This window comes from Triticum urartu, chromosome 2, assembly GCF_003073215.2.
Source record: "Triticum urartu cultivar G1812 chromosome 2, Tu2.1, whole genome shotgun sequence".
Lineage (NCBI taxonomy): Eukaryota > Viridiplantae > Streptophyta > Magnoliopsida > Poales > Poaceae > Triticum > Triticum urartu.
In genome coordinates this window covers 383,663,508-383,687,069 of record NC_053023.1, presented here as the reverse complement: position 1 = coordinate 383,687,069, position 23,562 = coordinate 383,663,508, and positions in this window count along the sequence as shown.

Below are 23,562 nucleotides of genomic sequence, written 5' to 3'. Positions count from 1 at the left end.
AAATCAGTCGACAGACGTCCAAGATAAGTTGCTTCCGAGTAACTCAAAGACAATGATGACGTTTCTAAGACCACAGCCGAATCAAAAACATTCGACAGTAGTCTCGGGGACTACACCCAGTGGGTGCACTCAGCGTGCCCCCACTGGTTTGAAAAAAAAGAGAAAGAGAGAAAAAGTCGACTGCCCGCAGTCGACCGGATACAGTTCCACTCGACCTGGCCTGACCAAACCGAGTGAAGAAATACAACTACAGCAACACAATGAAAAGACTACAGTCGACTGCCAGCAGTCCACCGTAGTCTCGGGGACTACACCCAGTGGGTGCACTTAGCGTGCCCCCACTCGTCCAAGGATTGGCAGACACACCCAGTGGGTGTACAGATACAAAAGATCTTCGGAAAAGAGACTCTTCAAACAGCATATCATAACAGACCAAGTGTTGAGTCGACTGACCTGGACATTGCTCTGAAGAGCCGAACTCGCGTCATAGGCTGCTTGGCTGGACTCCCGGGCCATCTTCACTTGCTCCATCATGATCCCCGCCTGGCATATAGCCTCCTTTGCAGCAGCCGCTTGGTCCTCAGGGACGGGGTATGCGGCAAAAAGTGAAGACGGATCCGCAGTCGATGACGAGGGCCGCGCACTCGCCAGGGGAACGGCGAAGGTCACAGAAGCCCGAGCGGTGTCACCACCATCCCGAGCCACGGCCTCGGACGCCGGAGCGGATTGGGAGGTATTGTCAGCCGACGCCCTCTTGTGCCTCCTCACTCTCAACGGACCATTGTCGTCGTCATCCGGGAGGTCGATAACATGAGGAGGGGCTACAAAGGAAAAGTTCTATTGACCAGAGTTGCAGTAAATGATCATTCGACTCAATACAGAACGTCAGTAATCGTACCAGGGTTGGAGGTACCAGCATCCTCCATCTCTTGGTCGTCACCCTTGGCGGAGACCTCAAAAGTAGCAGCACTGCAAAACTCGAAAGTCAGTCGGTTGGCTCAATGAATCGACCAAGGATCTGTCCATGGTCGACGAAGGAAAACAAGTTTTATTATTACCCAGAAATGGTAGGGACAGCTATCTTCATCTTGGGTAGAGCCTTGGGCGGCTTGGACAGCGTCGTGCGTGGGAGCTTGGGGACCTTCCCAGTCGGCCTAGGAGAAGAGCTCTGAGGGCGTTTCGACGACTGCCCAACAGAAGCAGTCGCCTTGCCACGTTCCCGCGCTGGGTCGTGTGTGTGCTTGGACCGCCCCTCTGGGCGAGGGGGTTCGACCTCCTCCTCCTCCTCCTCTTTTCTGGAGTCGACATTGTCGTCTCCCTCTCCTTCTCCGTCGGACACCCACTCGCCTTGGTCGTCCCCGCTCTCACCTCCTCTCGTCTCCCCTTCCTCAGTTGGCCCCTGAGCCTTGTTGGGCGTTGAGTACATCTCAGTGGTCGCCTGGAGAACAATAGACAAGACGAAAGTCAATCGACCAACTCAAAGAAGACCAATGCAGAAAACAAGATTTCAGTCGGGAGCATTTTCAGTCGGAATGCAAAGAACAAGACATACCTGGTCCACTTCATCCGAGTTGTCGAGTGGAGTTACCCTCCTGGCTCCTCGGGGGTTGTCTTTGTTCCCCGTGATTCTTGACAGCCACCCCTCTAGCATCTCGTCGGTGACCTCCTCCGGGTGGATCCGAGTGGTGTCATCAAGATCAGAATACAACCACATCGGGTGGTCACGGGCCTGGAGCGGTTGGATGCGCCTCTGGAGGAAGACCTCCAGTAGGTCCATCCCAGTCACACCCTCACGGACAAGCTCGACCACTCGACCGGCCAGCACTTTGACTTGGGCCCTTTCCTCTGGCGTCACTTTTAGAGAAGCGGGTTTTTCAGCTCGGTCGAGGGAGAAAGGAGGAAGACCAGTCGACTGTCCTGGGGTCGCCTGGTCCTGACAATAGAACCAGGTCAACTGCCAACCACGGACCGACTCCGGGAAAGTAATGGATGGAAAACAGCTCTTCCCCCTCGCCTGGATCGCCAAGCCCCCGCACAACTGGATCACCTGCGTCCTCTCGTCACTCGACTTGGACTTCTTGGCCGATTGAGAACGGCAAGTAAAGATGTGTTTGAAAAGTCCCCAATGGGGGCGGCAACCCAAGAAGGCCTCACACATGGAAATGAAAGCGGCAAGGTAGACAATGGAGTTGGGAGTGAAGTGGTGGAGCTGCGCTCCGAAGAAGTTCAAGAAGCTCCGGAAAAAAGGATGGGGCGGCAGAGAAAACCCTCGGTCGATGTGGGTGGCTAGGAGCACGCACTCACCGTCGCGGGGTTGAGGTTCGATCTCTCCCCTCGGAAGACGCGCAGCTTGGTGGGGAATGACTCCCCCCTTGACCATGTCGTCGAGATCCTCTTGCCGGAGCACCGACGGCATCCATTCGCCCTGGATCCAACCTTTGGGCAGAGCGGTCCTAGAGGAAGATCCGCCCCGAGCTGACCTCTTCCCTTTCCCCGCCGCCGCCGCCTTCTTCCCGCGCTCCAGAGCGGAGGTCTTGCTCTTCGTCATCGTCGTCGGTGAAGTCTCGCACGGGCCTGCTACGCTGGGGCGGGAACGGAGGTGGCCGAAGGACTTGCGAAGGGGGAGAGGCAGAAGAAAGGAGGAGAAGAGAGCGCACTGCTTGGAAACCCCGAGCCGGCAATTTATAAGGGACTGCTTCCGAGTGGCTGACTGGTAGGCCCAGGCTATCCAGTCAAATCCCGCAGTAGACACGCGCGCAGTACGAGGCGAAAAAGGCGACACGGGAATCGAGGAGCTTCCGCTTTATCGCTTTCGATTACTGCGGCCGCTCCCGTCCCGCGCGCTTCCCAAAATCCGAATCCCGCGACATCCGCGGGCTACAAAAACAACTTGTCAAAACAGAAGACCCCGATCGCGCCGGCGCTCGGTATGTCACAAACAAAGAAATTCACTCGACGAAAGGCCTGGAAAGGATCAAGGCGACTGAAAAAGGTTGGCAACGTCATCCGTGACGATTGACCCAAAACAAGGCGCTCACGTAGCCCGAAGAACCAGTCGGAAAGATCTCCAACTCTTTCCCCACTCTAACCTCGATCCATTCGGGGGCTAATGATGATGACATGTACCTAGGGTAGGGACACGGACCTGACCAAAGAGTCTTACCCTAGGACACCCCTTGGAGAAGTCACCTTTCAATCGACTTAAAGGTATCCCACTCGACGGACTCAAGACACTCGACCAGAAAGCTATCACTCGACCATGAAGCCAACCACTCGACCGCCAGGAGACCTACAATCACTCCGCAGGCAAACGGTCAGCTGTTAAGTAGTTTTTATGGTCATCATAGCACTTTATTAGGGGCGTTACCAGTAACGCCCAACCTTATATGTACCTTAAACCCTGCATTACTGAGGGCAGGAGGGGCCCGACGAACTCTATATAAGCCACTCCCTCCTCAGTATGAAGGGTTCGCACCCTAGTTATTCACACGCCAGTAATCCAATCGACCGCCTCCTGGCACCGAGACGTACGGCTGTTACTTCCTCCGCGAAGGGCCTGAACTCGTACATCTTGGTGTGTTTACAACTTCCCAATAGCTGAGATCTAGCCTCTCCATACTTACCCCCCTACATCACTGTCAGAGCTAGAACCATGACACACGCCCCCACCTATGTGGCTGTGTGTGCGAGAGATACAAACCTAGACATAATGTGCCGTCCATCCCCATGCCTCCGCCCAGTCCGACCACCAGTCACCACCATGCCCCACTCCTCCTCACCTTATCTCTCATCTTTCTCGAGATATCATTTTTTCGATGAAATTCTCGAGATACCATTTTTCGATAAAATTCTCGAGATATCATTAGTTTTTACACATGGGATTACTCCTGCATGGGTTAATCACAACAGGTGTTTTGTTAAAAAAATGCATCTTGATGTTCCATGCAATGCACATGCATCTTGCTAGTCCATGAAAACAACACATGGCAAATTTTCACGGCGAACGAGGGATTTTAATCTGCTGGGAGGGTCTGTTTGGATCTTGCCCGGGGTAGCCAAAATATTGGCGACCCTTTTGTCCACCGGTGCCTTTGCCACTAATGAACGAGGAATGGCTCGGGAGCTTATGCATCCTCCAGCGCCCACGTTGGAGACGAGCTCGCATGAGCTGTGCTTTTTTTGTTCCACCATGCCGCCCGAGCCGGCCGCAGACCGACTGGCAACTTGCAAATTACGCCATCCAACCATAGCCGCACACATTCTGACAGCAACTCAACCAACCGGACAAAATTCATGCAAACACGGCGATATTTCATATAAACAATGACGGAATTCATATAAAATACTGGATATTTATACAAACATGATGGATTTTATTACATTCAAATCAACTAAGTGGTGCTAGTTCTGGACAACACAAGTATATAATACCTGGCCTAAATGGTCACCCACCGATCCAGTTGTGTTCCTCATGTCCGGTAGCACGGTCACCGGACTGTCGGGAGCCCCGGAGGTATATGCTTCAGCACAAAGGATGGCTCGCTTCCCCGCTGCCCAACTAATGTGGTTTGCTGATGCCCAAGATGATGGTGGAAGGGGGCTTCTCCGCTTCCGTGGAGCCCAGGCGGGGTCGACGGAGGTCCTCACAACAAAAGGATCCGACAAGACACCTGCTGTGTTCGCCAGTGTCGCCTCCGCGGTGGCCTTCATGGGACCCAAGTGGCGGCGGCCTCCCGTGTTCTACTTCTCCTCGATGATGGCGGCGTACGCGGAGGTGCTGGCCACCGACTCGTCACTCTCCGCGCACCCGGCTTCAGTCTCTGCTTGCATGGCACGACTGCCGGCATGGGAGTCTCGGCCACAGAAACGGGAGATGCGGTCGCAGACACAGGAGGCGCAGTGCGAGGCGGCGGCATGGACGGCAGCGACAACGCCCGTGCGCCGCTCCTCGTCGTGCTGGCCTGGAGCGGCGAGTTGGTGCACTGCGCTCCGGCATGGGGCCGCAACTGGCTCCGTCGGGTGAGGGGAGGGATGTGGATCAACGAGCTGCATAGCTCGTATCTGGCGGGCTCAGCGGGCCACCCAGCCGGCTTGGATGCGGGATAACTACTCTTCGTAAGCCATTGTAAGAGTGGACAAAATGGTCAAGGAGGAGATAGGGGAGCGGTGGAGATATGAGATTAAATAGACGGCGGACGGGAGGAGCTAGGCCAGAGTTGCGTTTAATGTCGGTCCGGTCATGAACGGACATGTGTCCAGAGTGGGTTTCTCGGCTTCCACACGGGTTTCATGGAGGCGCTTGAATGCGGCAAGGAGGCGTGTTCAGCCGGGCATGCAACGAGTGGTGCCCTCGACTCTGACGTACAACACCGCGCCTTTCTTCCACTGATGTGTGGGCTCTTTGGGTACATGGCCTGCATGTCAGTGACCCAACGCAGGCAGCGCACAACAGAGGAACTTTTGGTGGGCCAGGGCGGTCAGTAGCGGGCATTTCGTAAACCGATGGTTGTTCATTGAGTGTGACGTCATCTATTTCATGTAGATAAGCCTACTATATAATGTAAGAGAATTTTAAAATTTTCATATATACATTGGTAGCCCGTTCGATACGTTGTGATTCATAAAGACCGCTGCAAACATCAATGTTCTGCTTGTCACAGATAAGATTGATTAATACCCGTGACAATCCATGTCCTTAACAAAGGGTGCATGCATGTATAGGTTGAGTGTGTGTCTTGCATCCTATGCTGTGTGCATGCAGGCGTGCGAGTGTTGTGTGCGTGCATGTGTACGTTTCAGTGTTGCATGCATGTGTGGGTACATGCGTGTGTTCGTGAGTGCATGTGTACGTGTCAGTGTTGCACGCCTGCATGATGCGTGTGTTCATTATGTGCACGTGTCAGTGTTGCACGCCTGCATGCGTGTGTGTGTTCATGCGAGTGTTGTGTGCATGCATGTGTACATACGGGGTGAGGCTACACGTCAGTCGACTGACTTTTTCATCTCTGGTCAGTAGATTTTCCAGCCGTTGGATACAAAATCAAGGGCTTGTAGTTTATCTTCAACCTCCTCCCCCCTGAGCAGCCGGCCACCACCGGCCGCTGCCGCCCGCGGCAGGCCCGCACAGCCATGCCGCCCCGCCCGCCCCGAAACCACTCCCCACCACCCCGGCCATCCCTCTAGGCCCCACGCACCGAGCTTTTTCTCCGGCAATCCCCACGCCACCGCCCAATCACCGCGCCCCCACCACTGGCGACTGCCAACCAGAGGTCTCGCGACTTCGAATCCCCACCGACCACTAATTTATTACCATTTATGTCCTTCATATACGCGCTGACGGGTGGGCCCTATGGTAATGTGCGCTGCTAAATGTGGACCGTTTGACTGGTCAATTGATCGTGTCATCAACAAATTACGGAGCTGTATGGTGAGCCAGTGACCGTATGGTCACCCTAAAATGTATTTTATTAACACAGTACAGACTCAAACTACCATTTCTTTCTTTAATATACGCACTGAAAGGTGGGCCCCATGGTGACGCTCCCTGATGGTGCAACACTAGTTGCGCCACGTGGAACGTTTGACTAGTCAATTGATTGTGTCATCAACAAATTATGTAGTTGTACGGGTGAGCCAGTGACCGTATAACCATGACATGTATTTTTTTAACATGGTACAGACGCAAGCGCTCATATATACGGGCAAGCACTCACCGCTATAAGCGCACACACGCAGACCCTACCCCTATGAGCACCTTCGAGAGAGTGAGCCAGCATATGATCTTGAGATTTTACGAAGTCACCATAGTTGCCTCGTAGTCGAGTGGAATGTCTCCTCCCACTGAACGCACATCTGAAAGATCATGGGTGTCGCCTAGAGGGGGGTGAATAGGCGCTTTAAAATAATTACGGTTGAGGCTTGAATAAATGCGGAATAAACCTAGCGGTTAATTTGACAAGCACAAAACCTAAAACAACTAGGCTCACCTATGTGCACCAACAACTTAAGCTAAGCAAGATAAGCAACTATGTGATAGCAAGATATATGACAAGAAACAATATGACTATCACAAAGTAAAGTGCATAAGTAAAAGGGCTCGGGTAAGAGATAACCGAGGCATGCGGAGACGATGATGTATCCCGAAGTTCACACCCTTGCGGATGCTAATCTCCGTTTGGAGCGGTCTGGAGTCACAATGCTCCCCAAGAAGCTACTAGGGCCACCGTAATCTCCTCACGCCCTCGCACAATGCAAGATGCCGGGATTCCACTAAGGGACCCTTGAGGGCGGTCACCGAACCTGTACAAATGGCAACCCTTGGGGGCGGTCACCGAACCCGTACACTTTGGCAACCCTTGGGGGCGGTCACTGGTACCCGTCAAATTGCTCGGGGCGATCTCCACAACCTAATTGGAGACCCCGACGCTTGCCCGGACCTTTACACCACAATGATGGAGCTCCGAACACCACAAAGGTTGGGGTTAACTCCCCAACGACACCATGAAGCTTCACCACAATGGAATATGGCTCCGAGGTGACCTCAACCGTCTAGGGCGCCCAAGCACCCAAGAGGAACAATCTCAAGGGTACCAAGCACCCAAGAGTAATAAGCTTCTCAACTTGTAACTTCCATGTATCGTCGTGGAGAACTCAAACCGATGCACCTAATGCAATGGCAAGGGCACACGGAGTGCCCAAGTCCTTCTCTCCCAAATCCCACCGAAGCAACAAATGCTAGGGAGGAAAATGAGAGGAAGAACAAAGAAGAGTACACGAAGAACTCCAAGATCTAGATCCAAGGGGTTCCCCTCACATAGAGGAGAAAGTGATTGGTGGAAATGTGGTTCTAGATCTCCTCTCTCTTTTCCCTCAAAAACTAGCAAGAATCCATGGAGGGATTGAGAGTTAGCAAGCTCGAAGAAGGTCAACAATGGGGGAAGAACACGAGCTCAAAGGATAAGGTTCATTGGGGAAGAAGACCCCCTTTTACAGGAGGGGGAAAATCCAACCGTTATGTGCTCAGCCCACACACGAGCGGTACTACCGCTCCCCGAGCGGTACTACCGCTCGGGCCGAAGAAGCAGGGAAAAGGAGCAACAAAACATGAACCTTGGGGCAGTAGTACCGCATATAAGCGGTACTACCGCTCACTCCGGCGGTACTACCGCTGGAGGAGCAGAACACGGGACCAAAAGATGCAGGGCAGAGCAGAGTACGGCGGCAGTAATGCAGTAGCGGTACTACCGTCCGACCAGAGCGGTACTACCGCTTATAGGAGGTAGGCGGAACTACCGTGCCTTACTGCCATGCAACTACTGCTAAACTCGACACGAAAAGAGCTGGACCCAAAATCGAGGTGGTAGTAGAGCAGTACTGGAGCGGTACTGCCGCTTGACGCTATAAGCGGTTCTACCGCTGTCGACCGCGGTACTACCGCAGGGAGAAAACCAGAACTGCCATAATTTCTTCATACGAGCTCTGAATTGAGCAAACTCAAGCTTGTTGGATACAAGACAACGAGTAGCATCAAAACAGCGGCAGGGGAGGTATGCCAACAAATAGAGGAGTGAAACCTCCAACCGAGAAGAACCGGCATAACCTCCAACATCGGAAACATCATAGAAGATGTGAGTGAACTATGTTTTCGATGAACTCGAGCTTGTCACCAAGATGACTATAAGATCGAAAACTCACAAAGAGAAGAACCAAACAAGAACCAATAAAGATGATGCAAGGATGCAATGGTTTGAGCTCTCTACGAACGATCTGATCAAGCTACTCATTTAGAGCCCCCCTTGATAGTACGGCAATCGATCCTATAACTCAGTCTCCCAACTACCACTATGAGACCGGTAAAATAGAAAACCTATCAAGGGCAAACCTTTGTCTTGCACATAGTCCACTTGAGCTAGATGATGTCGATCTTGACTTCCTCAAGTTGGACCACCTTTCTTGATTGTGTTGGCTTGGTGAAGACTAGTAGATTGCTCCCCCATACTCCAGTATGGGTGAGCAACTTCCGCACATCTTCACAAGTCCATTGTCACAACAATGGACGGCAAGCTTCAAGCACTTGATCTCTTCATGATGCATCACTTGAACTTTCACACAACAACCTAACCCCACACAGAACTCTCACGAAGACCATGGGTTAGTACACAAAGTGTAATTGACAATGCTTACCATACCATGGGATCACTTGACCCCTCTCGGTACAGCTTCTGCGCTTTATGAGTTGGTCAACTTGATTCACTCTTGACTTAGTCTTGATTAACCTTGAACCTTTCCAATTCTCTTCATTTGGATGATGTCTTGAAGGTAGACATGAATGATCACACAATCTTCTTCTTCAAGACATGCTTGCAATAAGCTCAACTCTCACATGACCAATCTTTGGATAATTCCTTGAATAACACATTGGTCGACACAAACTCTCCTTTAAACCAACACATGTACTCCAAGAAAAGCCTATGGACAAAACCTTCAAATATAACTCAAGGCAACCATTAGTCCATCGAGATTGTCATCAATTACCAAAACCAAACATGGGGGCACCGCATGTTCTTTCAACATCGCCAGAAAATACTGAAATTAACCCAGGATAAATGCGAGCACCAGGACTTTAACCCTGATGGGCTCGAGAAACCACTGTCCTCCTAACCATCCAACCATAGGTTGGTTAGCACCACAAAATGTATGTGGTGACTGTGATGAGCTTATTCTGAAGTCCAGTGACCATATCGTACTTTCACTTCAAATACAATGACCGTAAGTGTCGTCAACAAAGTACGAAGCACGCATCAAATACAATGTCTGCCATTGTCATCAACAAAATACGAAGACGTATGGTGAGCTAGATACCATATGATCACCACGAGAATGTATACGGTGACCGTAATGAGCATATTCTGAAATCCAGTGACCTTATAGTGCTTTCGCTTGAAATACAGTGACCGTCACGCGTGAATGTGTCAAAGGCATGCATACTTTTAGAGGGCTGAGAGATAGTTTGTTTGCGTACGTGAAAGTGGTGTAGAAAGAGGGGGAATCCGGTGAAGACAAGGAGAGATATGCCCTTCGTTTCTCTTTCCCGTGACTAATATTTTAGGAGAAAATATAAACATTCACAATGCAGAACAAATATTTTTTGATGCACCATGCAATTAATTTTCATGTATAACATTGTTCTATTGTATATGCTTATTTTCTTAGTGGCCGATTGTGTGTGTAGTGTGGTGGGCACATCATTTCTAGTTGGGATGGGCACATCATTTCTAGTTGTGGTGGGTCAACATGAGGACTCATGGGTCGGTTCCATCCTGTGCCACATAGGTTGGACCAAGACGCATTATACGAAGACCCATGTGGAGGATTCGGCATACAACACGAAGCTACCAAAGTCGTGGAGGACTCTATCCCCACTGGTGATAAGCCGACTATATATGATTTGTAACCCTAGGCCCCGAGTATGTTATAGAAGCCTGGGGGCTAGTTCGTCGATAGTATACACACACGCACAATGCCTGGTATTCACGTGTACTTTGCACACACCCCTTACTAATATATAGTACTAGGAGTAGGCTTTTTCCTCAACTGCAAGGGTCCTAACTTGGGTAAAACTTTGCCTCGTATTACCATCCAGCCTAACAGTCAGGGATATCCTACCGAATGATCTGATGGAATCATATCTGCCAACTACTAAGAGAGAGGTGTGTCTGTGGGGGGGATGTGTAAGAGAGAGGCCTAAAGATAATGTGCGTGCGGGAGACATGTAGGCACATATATGTGCGTATAGAGGGCTAGTAGAGACCGTGCGTGTGTATATATGCATGTGAGAGAAATAGTGTTTTCCAACTGATTACTGAAAAGAGTGGTACATAGTAGTCAGAAAGAGAGAGATATAGAGAGTGTGTGTGTGCGTGAGACACCCCTGGGAGAGATTGTGAGCATGTGTGAAAGAGAAATGCCGATGTATATAAAGTGTGTGCACTTATGCGTTAGACAGAGAGAGAGATATAGCGCGTTTGTGAGAATGGGCCGAGGCATAGTGCATCTACGTGTAAAAGGCGGTTCTACACATTAAATGAAAATATAAATGGCATTATTATTTTTGAATGAGATCATGAATTTTACAATTTGCGTATGAACGAGAATCGATCTATCAGACACCCGTACTCTATTGAATTCTAGCATGTGCATGTGTTTATTTCATATTATCGATCCATAGAGAGAGAGAGAGAGCGGATTGAAATAGAGGCAATGCATTGCTTTTGCAATTCATATATAAGAATTAATTAATGCACTCCATGTTGTTAGTGTGAAGCACTTTATACATTTGTCACTTACATGGATACATTCCAAATTGCTAGCTACGAAATAGAATACATGTTGAATTCAACATAAAGGGGGTTTCGAAGATTCAAATTGATAGGAAGTGCATTCATCTATTTGAACCCGAGATAATGGCATTTGTAAATCAGATCTAAAAGGGGGCATCAATCTTTGTTGTGCGTTCGAACATGCTATATATTCATATGCATGTCTAACTATTTTTTTGCAACCAAGGAGATTATATCTAGAACCATGCATGAACTGAGGTAAGTTGCATATTTTTTAATATATACTCATGTACAATGTATATTCAAATGTACCCCCTCCATTCCAAAATAATCATACTTTTAAGATTTTCAAGAGTAAAGATTTGTGAAGTTTGACAAATCCTGAAAGTTCAATTCAAGAGAGCCGAAAATGTTAATGCTTCTTCTCCCAAATATTGAACGAAGTGCCAAATAAGCCTCTGGTCACCCGAAACCGCACGAGACTAATGTTTGGTGGTAGGAAATTATTGCCGTGACTCTGGCCCGTGTAGCCTATCGGCCCGATGTCCAAAGGTCTAAACCGGGGTAGGTTTGTAACTTCACCAAGACGCCGGTCTCAACCGCCTCCGAGAAGCATTCATATGCCGTGGGCGCCTAAACACCCATGTGCTCGACCGAAATCTATCCCGCCCACCATTTGGGACACCTGAGATTAATGTCCTACCCCCAACCCGCAATATGTCCGAAATTTTAGATGGGGGCAAAGTTTGTAACTTTCCTCAAATTTCAAACAAGCGCGTCCCAAACCGAAACGTTGTTCCCCTTAGTTCCCCACTCCCTCCATTTCCCCATTCATACTCCATGGGCGCCAAAACGCCCTCTCCACCAGCCGCGAAACCCCAGCCTCCTCCGTCCTCCACCCCATCGCACCCAATCCACCGCTGCCCTCCTCCATCACGCCGGAGCCGGTACCCCGACGTCGTCGTCCAACGCAACCGCAACCGCAACGCCCTCAAGGACTTAGCAGCTGAAGCTAAAGCCGAGGCAGAGCTGCCTCCACGACGCCGACACCGATGTGTGCCGTACCAAAACCACTTCGACCACGCCGTCCTGCGCCTCACCGCTGCCGCTCCATGATACGTCCATTTTGCATCATGCGTTTATATCGATATTTATTGCATTATGGGCTGTTATTGCACATTATGTCACAATACTTTTGCCTATTCTCTCTTATTTTACAAGGTTTATATAAAGAGGGAGAATGCCGGCAGCTGGAATTCTGGGCTGGAAAAGGAGAAAATATTAGAGACCTATTCTGCGCAGCTCCAAAAGTCCTGAAACTTCACGGAAGTTATTTTCAGAATATATAAAAAATACTGAGCGCAAGAAGTACCATAGGGGGGCCACACACCAGCCACAAGGTTAGGGGCGCGCCCCCTGCCTCGTGGGCCCCCTAGTGTCCCTCCGATGCCCATCTTCTGCTATATGGAGTCTTTCATGGAGGAAAAAATCATAAGAAAGCTTTCGGGACAAGACTCCGCCGCCACGAGGCGGAACCTTAGCGGAACAAATCTAGGGCTCCGGCAGAGCTGTTCTGCCGGGGACACTTCCCTCCGAGAGGGGGGAATCATCACCATCGTCATCACCAACGATCCTATCATCGAGAGGCGGTCAATCTCCATCGACATCTTCACCAGCACCATCTCATCTCAAACCCTAATTCATCTCTTGTATCCAATCTTTGTATCCAAACCTCAGATTGGTACCTGTGGGTTGCTAGTAGTGTTGATTACTCCTTGTAGTTGATGCTAGTTGGTTTACTTGGTGGAAGATCATATGTTCAGATCCATTATGCATATTACTACCGCTCTGATTATGAACATGAATATGCTTTGTGAGTAGTTACGTTTGTTCCTGAGGACATGGAGAAGTCTTGCTATTAGTAGTCATGTGAATTTGGTATTCATTCGATATTTTGATGAGATGTATGTTGTCATCCCTCTAGTGGTGTCATGTGAACGTCGACTACATGACACTTCACCATTGTTTGGGCCTAGAGGGAGGCATTGGGAAGTAATAAGTAGATGATGGGTTGCTAGAGTGACAGAAGCTTAAACCCTAGTTTATGCATTGCTTCGTAAGGGGCTGATTTGGATCTATATGTTTCATGCTATGGTTAGGTTTACCTTAATACTTATGTTGTAGTTGCGGATGCTTGCAATGGGGGTTAATCATAAGTGGGATGCTTGTCCAAGTAAGGACATCACCCAAGCACCGGTCCACCCACATATCAAATTATCAAAGTACCGAATGCGAATCATATGAACGTGATGAAAACTGCTTGACGATAATTCCCATGTGTCCTCGGGAGCGCTTTACTTCATATAAGAGTTTGTCCAGGCTTGTCCTTTGCTACAAAAAGGATTGGGCCATCTTGCTGCACCTTATTTACTTTTATTACTTGCTACTCATTACAAATTACCTTATCACAAAACTATCTGTTACCGATAATTTCAGTGCTTGCAGAGAATACCTTACTGAAAACTACTTATCATTTCCTTCTGCTCCTTGTTGGGTTCGACACTCTTACTTATCGAAAAGGCTACGATAGATCCCCTATAGTTGTGGGTCATCACTCCACTATCGCAACCGTCCACGGCACCGGAGCTGTTCCCACTACGCCGTTGTTCGCCGCCTCGGATCTGGTTCCCTGCCGCCGACAGACAACCACCGCACCACACTTAACAACTTGGCCATGGGTTCGTCCAATGCTCCACCGTCCTCCACAACTTCTCGTTTCCAGCGAACCACAAGAAGATCGTTGGAAAAACAGAAGGAGGTACCCGTCTTCCATTATTTGTTCAAATCTTACGTCTCTGCTCACACCGTATTCATCCCACGAAAGAAACTAGTTGAGCGCTTCTTACTGCATCTTCTTCGTGATACTAAATGCACAAGGTTCCTCCCATTTACTATTTCACCTTTGCTAGAGGTCAGTAGCCTGCCTGGATTTCAATTCAAGGTCAGTTAAATTGCAATTAAAAGAAGCAGCACCCGCTTAGGCGCGCAGAGCACCTAGTCCACATGTTCGCCGGGGAAGCAACGCATCGGTGTCTATCATAGGGTGTGGGTGCAGGAGCTGCTTGCGCCCGATCTGGAGGTTGGCGGGGCTTGAAGGGATGGCCTGGGGGCAGTGCCAAGCACGACGGTGCGGTGAGGACAAGGGGAGGGCAGAGGCAGGGGACTGGGCTGGTGGTCGCTGGCATTTCGAGGAAGATCGTAACACTGACTGGTTGGAGGTAGATGAAGGCGATCTGCCCGTTCTTTGTACATCGTATAGTGCAAAAAAATGGACTAACCTATTTGTTTTCAGTCGACTGTTACTTTCATAGGACCACACCTTGTGGTGTGCTGGAGGAGCATCTGCATTTCCCAGCCATCCCTGTGCTCATATTCCAAAATCCTAAAATCTAGTAATTTTGTGTGCCATGCATGTTGTAGAGCTATCATATGTCTCATACCTTTACACTGTACTAATTGTGCACACACTTCACCCATACTCACACTATTGTTTTTTATGCATGGGTATTTCAGACTCTGACGCAGTGTTGATGAATACAAAAAAGAAAAGACAGAATTCGCTCTAGTGTAATTCGAAGATAAGCACTAAGCATTTCAGCGCTCTAAAGGTTGCAGTGTCAGCAGATGGAGACAGTAAACGTAGCTCTGCAGTTGATGATCTCAATTGCCACACACAACCATCCCAGGTGCTTGCTTTAACTTCGCGCTGTCAAATGTGGTTGCATGTTGCATATGGTGTCTACCTTGTATTGCTTCCAATTTGGTTAAATTGCATCTGCTTACTTTCCACATTATACCTTTGATAATGACATTCCTTCCCGTTTTTGATACATACTACATGTCTATTAACCATGTTCGCATCAAACTAATGCTCTTTTGTATCCCTCATCAATCACTTATGATGAGACAGTCACCCCAGTGGGTTACTGTGAGATGCGCTACTTGTTTAAAGAGTGCAATGTCATCCTTCCCACATGATTCTCAAGAAACAGCAAGGCTAAATGAAGATAGTCAACGTAGCTCACTAGTTGATGACCGCAATTCCCCCACACCACCATTGCAGGTGCTTTCTCTTACTTGGCAGTGTGATATGTGGTTGCATGTTGCATATGGTGTCTACCTTGTAATGCTTCTAATTAGGGTAAATTGCATCTTCTTAGTTAACACATTATACCTGTGAATATGACATGCCTTCCTATTTTTGGCACATACTACGTCTTTCTATTAACCATGTTCTTACATCAAACTACTTTTCTTGTGTATCCCTCATCAATCACTTCTGACAAGACACCTTCAAGTTGACAGTGTAATATTGGTTGCATCTTGCATATCATTTCAAACATGTATTGGCTCTAATTTGTTAAAGTGCCACTTATAATGAGACACATTTGTCTTGGTAGAGTGATTTTTGTTGGATCTTTCATATGGTGTCTAGATTGCATTGCTTCCAATTTGTTGAAATGCCTTCTGCTTAGCGTTTTTCATACATATTCCATCCTCCTACAATGTGGTTGCCATACATAAAAGTTGTGTTCGTCAGTATCATGCATCAACGAATTTGGAAGTGTGAATTTCATTCCTTTTTGTTGTGTGTTTACTTGACAAGGCAAAATCTAAAAGGATGAAAGCATGGAATGATGGTGGTCCTCTGAAGCAACCGAAACAGATGATCTCTGGAGATTCTCCTGCTACTCCTAATGTAGTGCAAGTTCCAAATCTCATCTCCCCTACCCCACAACCCCAGGTGCTTGCTCTCACATGGCAGTGTGATATCTGGTTGCATGTTGCATATGGTGCCTAGGTTGTATTGCTCCTAATTTGTTAAATTGCATCTCCTTAGCTTACACATTATACATGTGAATATGACACGCCTTCCTGTTTTTGGTACATACTACATCTGCCTATCACACCTTGTTCTCACATCAAACTATTATTCTTGTGTATCCTGCATCTATCGCTTATGATGAGACAATCACGCCCGTGGGTTAGTATGAGACGCGCTACTCTTATAAAGAGTGCAGTTTCATCCTCTCCACATGATTCTCAAGAAACAACAATCCTAAATGAAGATATTGAACGTAGCTCCGTACTTGAAGACCGCACTTCCCCTACACCACCATCGCAGGTGCTTGCTCTAACTTCACAATGTGATATGTGGTTGCATGTTGCATACGATGTCCACCTTGTAATGCTTCTAAATAGGGTAAATTGCACCTGCTTAGTTTACACATTATACCTGTGAATATGACATGCCTTCCTATTGCTAGTACACTCTACATCTATGTGTTAACCATGCTCTTACATGAAACTACCTCTCTTCTGTATCATGCATCAATCACATACGATGAGACACCTTTATTCATTGCATATTGCATATTATTTCTAGCCTGTTGCTATGTATTTCTTCTAATTTGGTCAAATACATTAGTTAGGCCACCCTTTTAATTTGGCAGAGTGATATTGGTTTCATTCATTTTTCATATGGTTTCTAGCTTGCATTGCTTCTAACTAGTTCAAACACCTTGTGCTTAGTTTACATTTTATACATCATACATGTCAATATGTCATGCCGTCCTGTTTTTCATACATATTCCATCCTCCTATCATGCGGCTGCCTTACATGAAAGTAGTGTTCGTCAGTATCATGCATCAATGAGTTCTGAAGAGAAAATTTTATTCCTTTTTCTTGTGGGTTTGACTTGACAAGGCAAAATCAAAAAAGAGGAAGGAAAAGAGTAAGGAAGGCGATGATGGTGGTCCTCTGCAGCAACGTAAACGGAGCATCTGTACAGATTCTCCTTGTACTGCTTGTGCATTAAAAGTTCCAAGTCTCCGCTCCCCTACTCCACCATCCAAGGTGCTAGCTCTAACTTGGTAGTGTGATATCTGGTTGCATGTTGCATATGATGTCTAGCTTGTATTACTCCTAATTAGTGTAAACTGCATCTGCTTAGCTTACACATGATACGTGTGAATATGACACGCTTTCCTGTTTTTGGTACATACTATATTAGTCTATCACACCATGTTCTTACATGAAACTACTATTCTTGTGTATCTTCCATCAGTCACATATGATGGGACACCTTTAAGTTGGCAGTGTGATATTGGTTTGCGTCTTGAATATGATTTCTAGCATGTAGTGCTTCTAGTTTGATGAACGCCACCTATGACAAGACAATTTTAACTTGGCAGAGTGATATTGATTGCACCTTCCATATGGTGTCTAGCTTGCAGTGCTTCTAATTTGTTGAAGTGTCTTCTGCTTAGTTACCACATCATAGGTGTGAATATGTCAAGTCGTCCAGTTTTTCATACATATTCCATCCTCGTATCATGACTTTGCCTTTCATTATAGTAGTGTTCGTCAGTATCATGCATGAATGAGTTCTGAAGAGCGAATTGTATTCCTTTTTCTTGTCGGTTTGACCTCACAATGCAAAATCAATAAAGCGGAAGGAAATTGGTAAGGCATTGGATGATGGTGGTCCTTCCGAGCAACTGAAACGGAGGGTCTCTACAGATTCTACTCCGCCATCCTCCCAACAAGATTCGCAAGACAATGCAAGGATAGATAGTCAACGTAGCTGTGTAGATGATGAGCACATCTCCACTACTCCACCATCACAGGTGCGTGCTCTAACTTGGCACTATTATATGTGGTTGCATGTTGCGTATGCTGTCTAGCTTGTATTGCTTCTAACTTTGTTGAATTGCATCTGCTTACTTTACACATAATGCATGTGAATATGACACATGTTCCTGTTTGTAGAACATACTATATCTGATCACACCATGTTCTTACATCAGACTACTATTCTTGCATATCCCGCATCAGTCACTTATGATAAGGCACCTTTAAGTTGCCACTGTGATATTGGTTGTGTCTTGCATATGATTTCTAGCATGTACTGCTTCTAATTTTTTGAAACGCCAGACAGTTTGAACTTGGTAGAGTGATATTGCTTGCACCTTTCATGTGATGTCTAGCTTGCAGTGCTTCTAATTTGTTGAAATTCCTTCTGCTTAGTTACCACATCATAGGTGTGAATTTGTCACGCCGTCCTGTTTTTCATACATATTCCATCCTCGTATCATGTGTTTGCCTTCCATCCGAGTAGTGTTCATCAGTATCATGCATGAATGAGTTCTGAAGAGCGAATTTTATTCCCTTTTCTTATCTGTTTGACTTCACAATGCAAAATCAATACAACTGAAGGAAATTAGTCCGGTAGTGGATGATGGTGGTCCTTCGGAGCAACTCGAACAGAGGGTCTCTATAGATTCTACTCCGCCATCCTCCCAACAAGATTCGCATGACAACACAAGGCTGGACAGTCAACGTAGTTGTGTAGATGATTAGCGCATCTCCCCTACTCCACCATCACAGGTGCTTGCTCTAACTTGGCACTCTTATATGTGGTTGCATGTTGTGTATGATGTCTATATTGTATTGCTTCTAACTTTGTTGAATTGCATCTGCTTACTTTACACATAATGCTTGTGAATATGACACATGTTCCTGTTTCTAGAACATGCGTGTAGATGATGGGCACATCTCCCCTACTCCAACATCACATGTGCTTGCTCTAACTTGGAACTGTTATATGTGATCGCGTGTTCCGTATGATGTCTAGTTTGTATTGCTTCTGATTTTGTTGAATAGCATCTGTGTAGCTTACAACTTATACATGCAACGATCACTTACCCATAAGACACATTTAACTTGGGAGTGTGATGTAGGTTGCATCTTGCATTGTCTTCTAGCTTGTACTGCTTCTAATTTATTGAAATGACACTTACGATGAGACACTTTTTACCTAATGGAGTGATATTGGTTGCATGTTCATATGGTGCCTAGCTTTCATTTCTTCTAATTTTGTTGAAATGCCTTCTGCTTACTGTTTTTCATACACATTCCATCCTCCTATCATATGTCTAAATATTCAATGCTATCTTTTTTTGTATATATTCCATCCTCCTATCCTGCGCTTGCCTTACATCAAAGTAGTGTTCGTCTGTATCATGCATCAACCAGTTATGCAGAGCTAATTTTATTCATCTTCTTTTGGTTTTGACTTCATAAGGCAATATCAGAAAATAGGAAGGAAAAGAGTAAGTTAGGGGATGTTGGTGGTCCTCCGGAGTGACGCAAACAGAGACTCTCTAGATTTTCCACTTCTACTGCTAATGAAGTTGAAGTCCCAAGTCTACATGATGAGTTTATCTCTCGTACTCCACCATCGCAGGTGCTTGCTCTAAGTTGACAGTGTGATAATTGGTTTCATGTTGCATATGTTGTCTAGCCTGTATTTCTTCTATTTTGATTAAATTGCACCTGCTGAGTTTATACGTTATACATGTGCATATGACATGCCTTTCTGTGTCTAGAATTCACTGCATCTATCAATCATACCATGTTCTTACATCAAAGTACTGTTGTTGTGCATCCCGCATCAGTCACTCATGATTGGACGCATTTAACATGGCAGTTTGATAGTGGTTGCATCTTGCATCGATTTCTACGTTGTACTGCTTCTAATTTTTCGAAATGCCACTTCTGACAAGACACTTAACTTGGCAGAGTGATATTGGTTGCATCTTTCATATGGTGTCTAGCTTGCATTACTTCTATTTTCTTGAAAATCATTCTGCTTAGTTTACACATCGTAGCTGTGAATATGTCATGCTGTCCTATTTTTATTACATATTCCATCCTCATATGGTTTTCTTACATCAAAGTATTGCTTGTCTGTATCATTCATCAATGAGTTCTGAAGAGCGATTTTATTCTTTTGTGTTGTGGGTACGGCTTGACATGACAAAGTCAAAAACGAGCAAGGAAAGGAATATAGTAGGGAATGGTGTTACTCGTCGGGTGAAACGGAAAAGGATTTGCCCTCGACATTCTGCTGGTACTTATAGTGCAGTAGAAGGTCCAAGTCCGTCGGCTAAATCTACAAACACAGTATCACCTGCTCCGCCAGCTGCAGCATCCGCTTCAACTGTACCAGCATCTCAACGAGTTCCTCGTTCGTTTGCTCCAGAATTGGCCAGTTCCCAAGCTGCCTTCACACCTAACACTACTTCCGAAGCACTGCTGACACAACAGGACTTGGCAAGATCAGATGAACCTCATGAGCATCAACACCAAGACGGTACCTGATCGAGTCAAGTAGCAGGTGCATGCCCCTTTATATGTACTCTCACAGTTTGATGTGCACTAACACTTTCCATATTCGTTGTTGAACTAGCACCACCGCGCAAGCAGAAACAGACATCCGGGATAATGCTTGACAGATTAACAAAATCTAAAGGAGGAAGAATGGAGATCCATTTTGAGGCAGGTTTAAAAAGGCCATGTGATGCTACATTGCCAGCCAAGTTAGTATCAGAGGTAGCCATTGCCGTTAGGTGTCATGCACATATCCTCAACGTGGATCCAGTACAGGAATGAGAAAGACAATACCTAGTTTAACACCTTCCCTGACCATTTATCCGTGAGTAATGTTATCCAACGCAATTTGTAATATTGTCTTGCTCTGTGACATACTTTCTAGCTTTCTCCTAATAAGACTCACATTCTTTTTTCAACAGATGAGGTTCAAGTTGGATCAGAAAGATGATGCAACTAAACAAGCATGCGCTCATGTTTTTCAGTCTGCTCCGCGACAATATCGGTACCACCTTAGAAAATCTCACTTTGAAGGCAAGGCTAACAATGAAATTGCCCAAACATCTCTAGTAGAATATATTACAGATGAAGACTTCACAACCCTTGTTAAACACTGGTCTGATCCAAAGTATCAGGTAGGGTATATGTATTTGATCAGACTAGATATTGAACTTATATTTATGTATGTGCCTTACAAGTGTGTCTTCTTCTAGTTCTGTCTTTTGTCTGTGCCATATTATCGTATCTATATTGACCTGTTCCAAATATAGAGGAAAACCCGTGCGAACCAAAAAGAACCTGAACCGAATGCAGTGCAAATCTTCAAGGATTGCCACACCAGCAAGATGAAGGGCTTGAGCACACCAGTTCAAGCCGCTGTTGTAAGTCCTTACTCCTCCTGCCATTGAACTGATTGGTACTGTGATGTGTTCATTTAACTGCTTGGTTTGCAGCCAATGTCAGTTACTCTGTTCACTTTATACATAGTTGTCTTAACGTATCATGTCACCTTACATGGTTTAAAAGAGATGAAGGGTATTCTTTTGGTCTTGATCTGTAATCTAGTTGTGATGTTCACGTGTGCACACAATGATACAATAGCATGTTTGTATTATATCTGTTTGCTCATGATATGAATGATGTCATACTATGTTCATCCTACTTTAAACCATGTCACTTTATCCTTAGATGTCAACGAATGTGAGGAAATAGACAATACAGTAGGCATGCTACATGGACATATGTTCCGAAAGTGATTTTATTATGTAGTTGGCACTAGAATACATGCTAATGTATTACAGTAGTTCACCAAAATAAGTTATGTATAAACGTGAAACCTACTTTGTTTGTTTTTGTCTCATTAGTAACTTATCTGGTACACTAATCTACAAGTTCAAACTTTCAGCAAGCTATGGAACAAATTATTGAACAACCACAACCACCTGAAGGTGACGAGGCTACCACATGCACAATGTCACCTCTTGCTGCAGTGCGTCAGTATCTCTCCACTAACAGTGCAAAAAAGCACCTTCCTGTGTAATTTTGAGTTGGTTGTCAAGGTAACCTTGTCCAAATCGCCCACTGAACAAAATCTTCCTGCTAGATAGAGTGATATATCTATGCTCCAAACACAAGTCCAATCCCTAATGGACGTTGTTTCAGAAACAAGAATAGTGGTTGACAAATGTTGTGAAGATATGAATGGTTTTGAAACCAGACTATCAAACATTTGCTTCGTTGCTTAGGAGCAATGGCGGAAAAAAGGGAAGATTGTGTTGCTCCATCAGATTCTACAGCCTAAAACATTAGCACTCAGGTCAAATGATCTGTGCTTCTATACATCTGATGGTGATTTTATCTGCAAGGAGTGTAAACTTTATGCCAACAATCCTTTTGTTGTATGGTTGGAATTTATTTTGTTGTGATACAACATTTATGATGCTGCCAAAGGCTACAGTAATGTAACATCCCAAATTTCCAATTTGGAATGTTATACATTATATCATCATTGCATATCATACTTTATTGCATTTTGGTTTGATCCTAGAAATTCTACGCAACTCAATGACCCACGAAGAGAGTTGGGGATTTCGTTATTTTCATATTTGAGTTTTCTCAAATTTTGAAGAGAGGATCATTTGATTTTAATTATTTTTCTCTTGAATATTTCATTTATAAAATAAAAAGAGAGAGGATAAAATGACTTCCTCAAAATAAAGAAATATTGGAGATTTAATATTAAAATCAAATAAGATTTTTTATTCAGAGTTTTATCACTATTTTATTTGAATTAGGAAAAATATGCGTTTTTCAAAATTGCATTAGAGTCCCAAATAAATGTTCACCTTGTCCGGCCTATTTTTAGAGGACGGGGAAAATTTATTTCACGATTTTTGGAGTCGGTTTAGTTTTTTTTTTGTTTTTCTACGTCCAATATTTTTTTAAAAAAAATAGGCCAACCGACTTAACGGGCCGTGTCCGACCCGGACACCGCGCTCGGTCGGCCTTTAAGAGCCGGGAGGCCCGAGCCGCAGCCCATCCCCCCGAAACCCTAGCGCCGCCACCCGCCGCCGCCGCAAGCCGCCGCAGCCGCCGCGAGACGTCACCGCCGCCGAGTCCCGCCGCCGTCGCCCGCTGCCCGCGGCACCGCCGCCATCGCCGGAGTCGCCGCCGCCCCGCCACCCGTTGACCCTGTCCCGAGGTAGCCTCCCGATCCGCTGCCGGTTTCGCCGGAAAAACCATTCGGTTTTTTTTAAAACCTAGATCCGTTTTTTTAGGTCCGGTTCGGTTTTATTTTTCTTCGGTTTTGTTATTTAGCAAACGCCCGTTCATTAGTTCGTTTTAACGAACAATTTTCACCATTTAGCCGCAGACAGCGAACATTCATTCGTTAGCCTGTTCGTCAGTTTTTCTTTTTCTCGGATTTTCCACGATTATTTTCTATCACAATTTTTGATCCGATTTCCGTTTTAGTTTATCTTTTCGCTC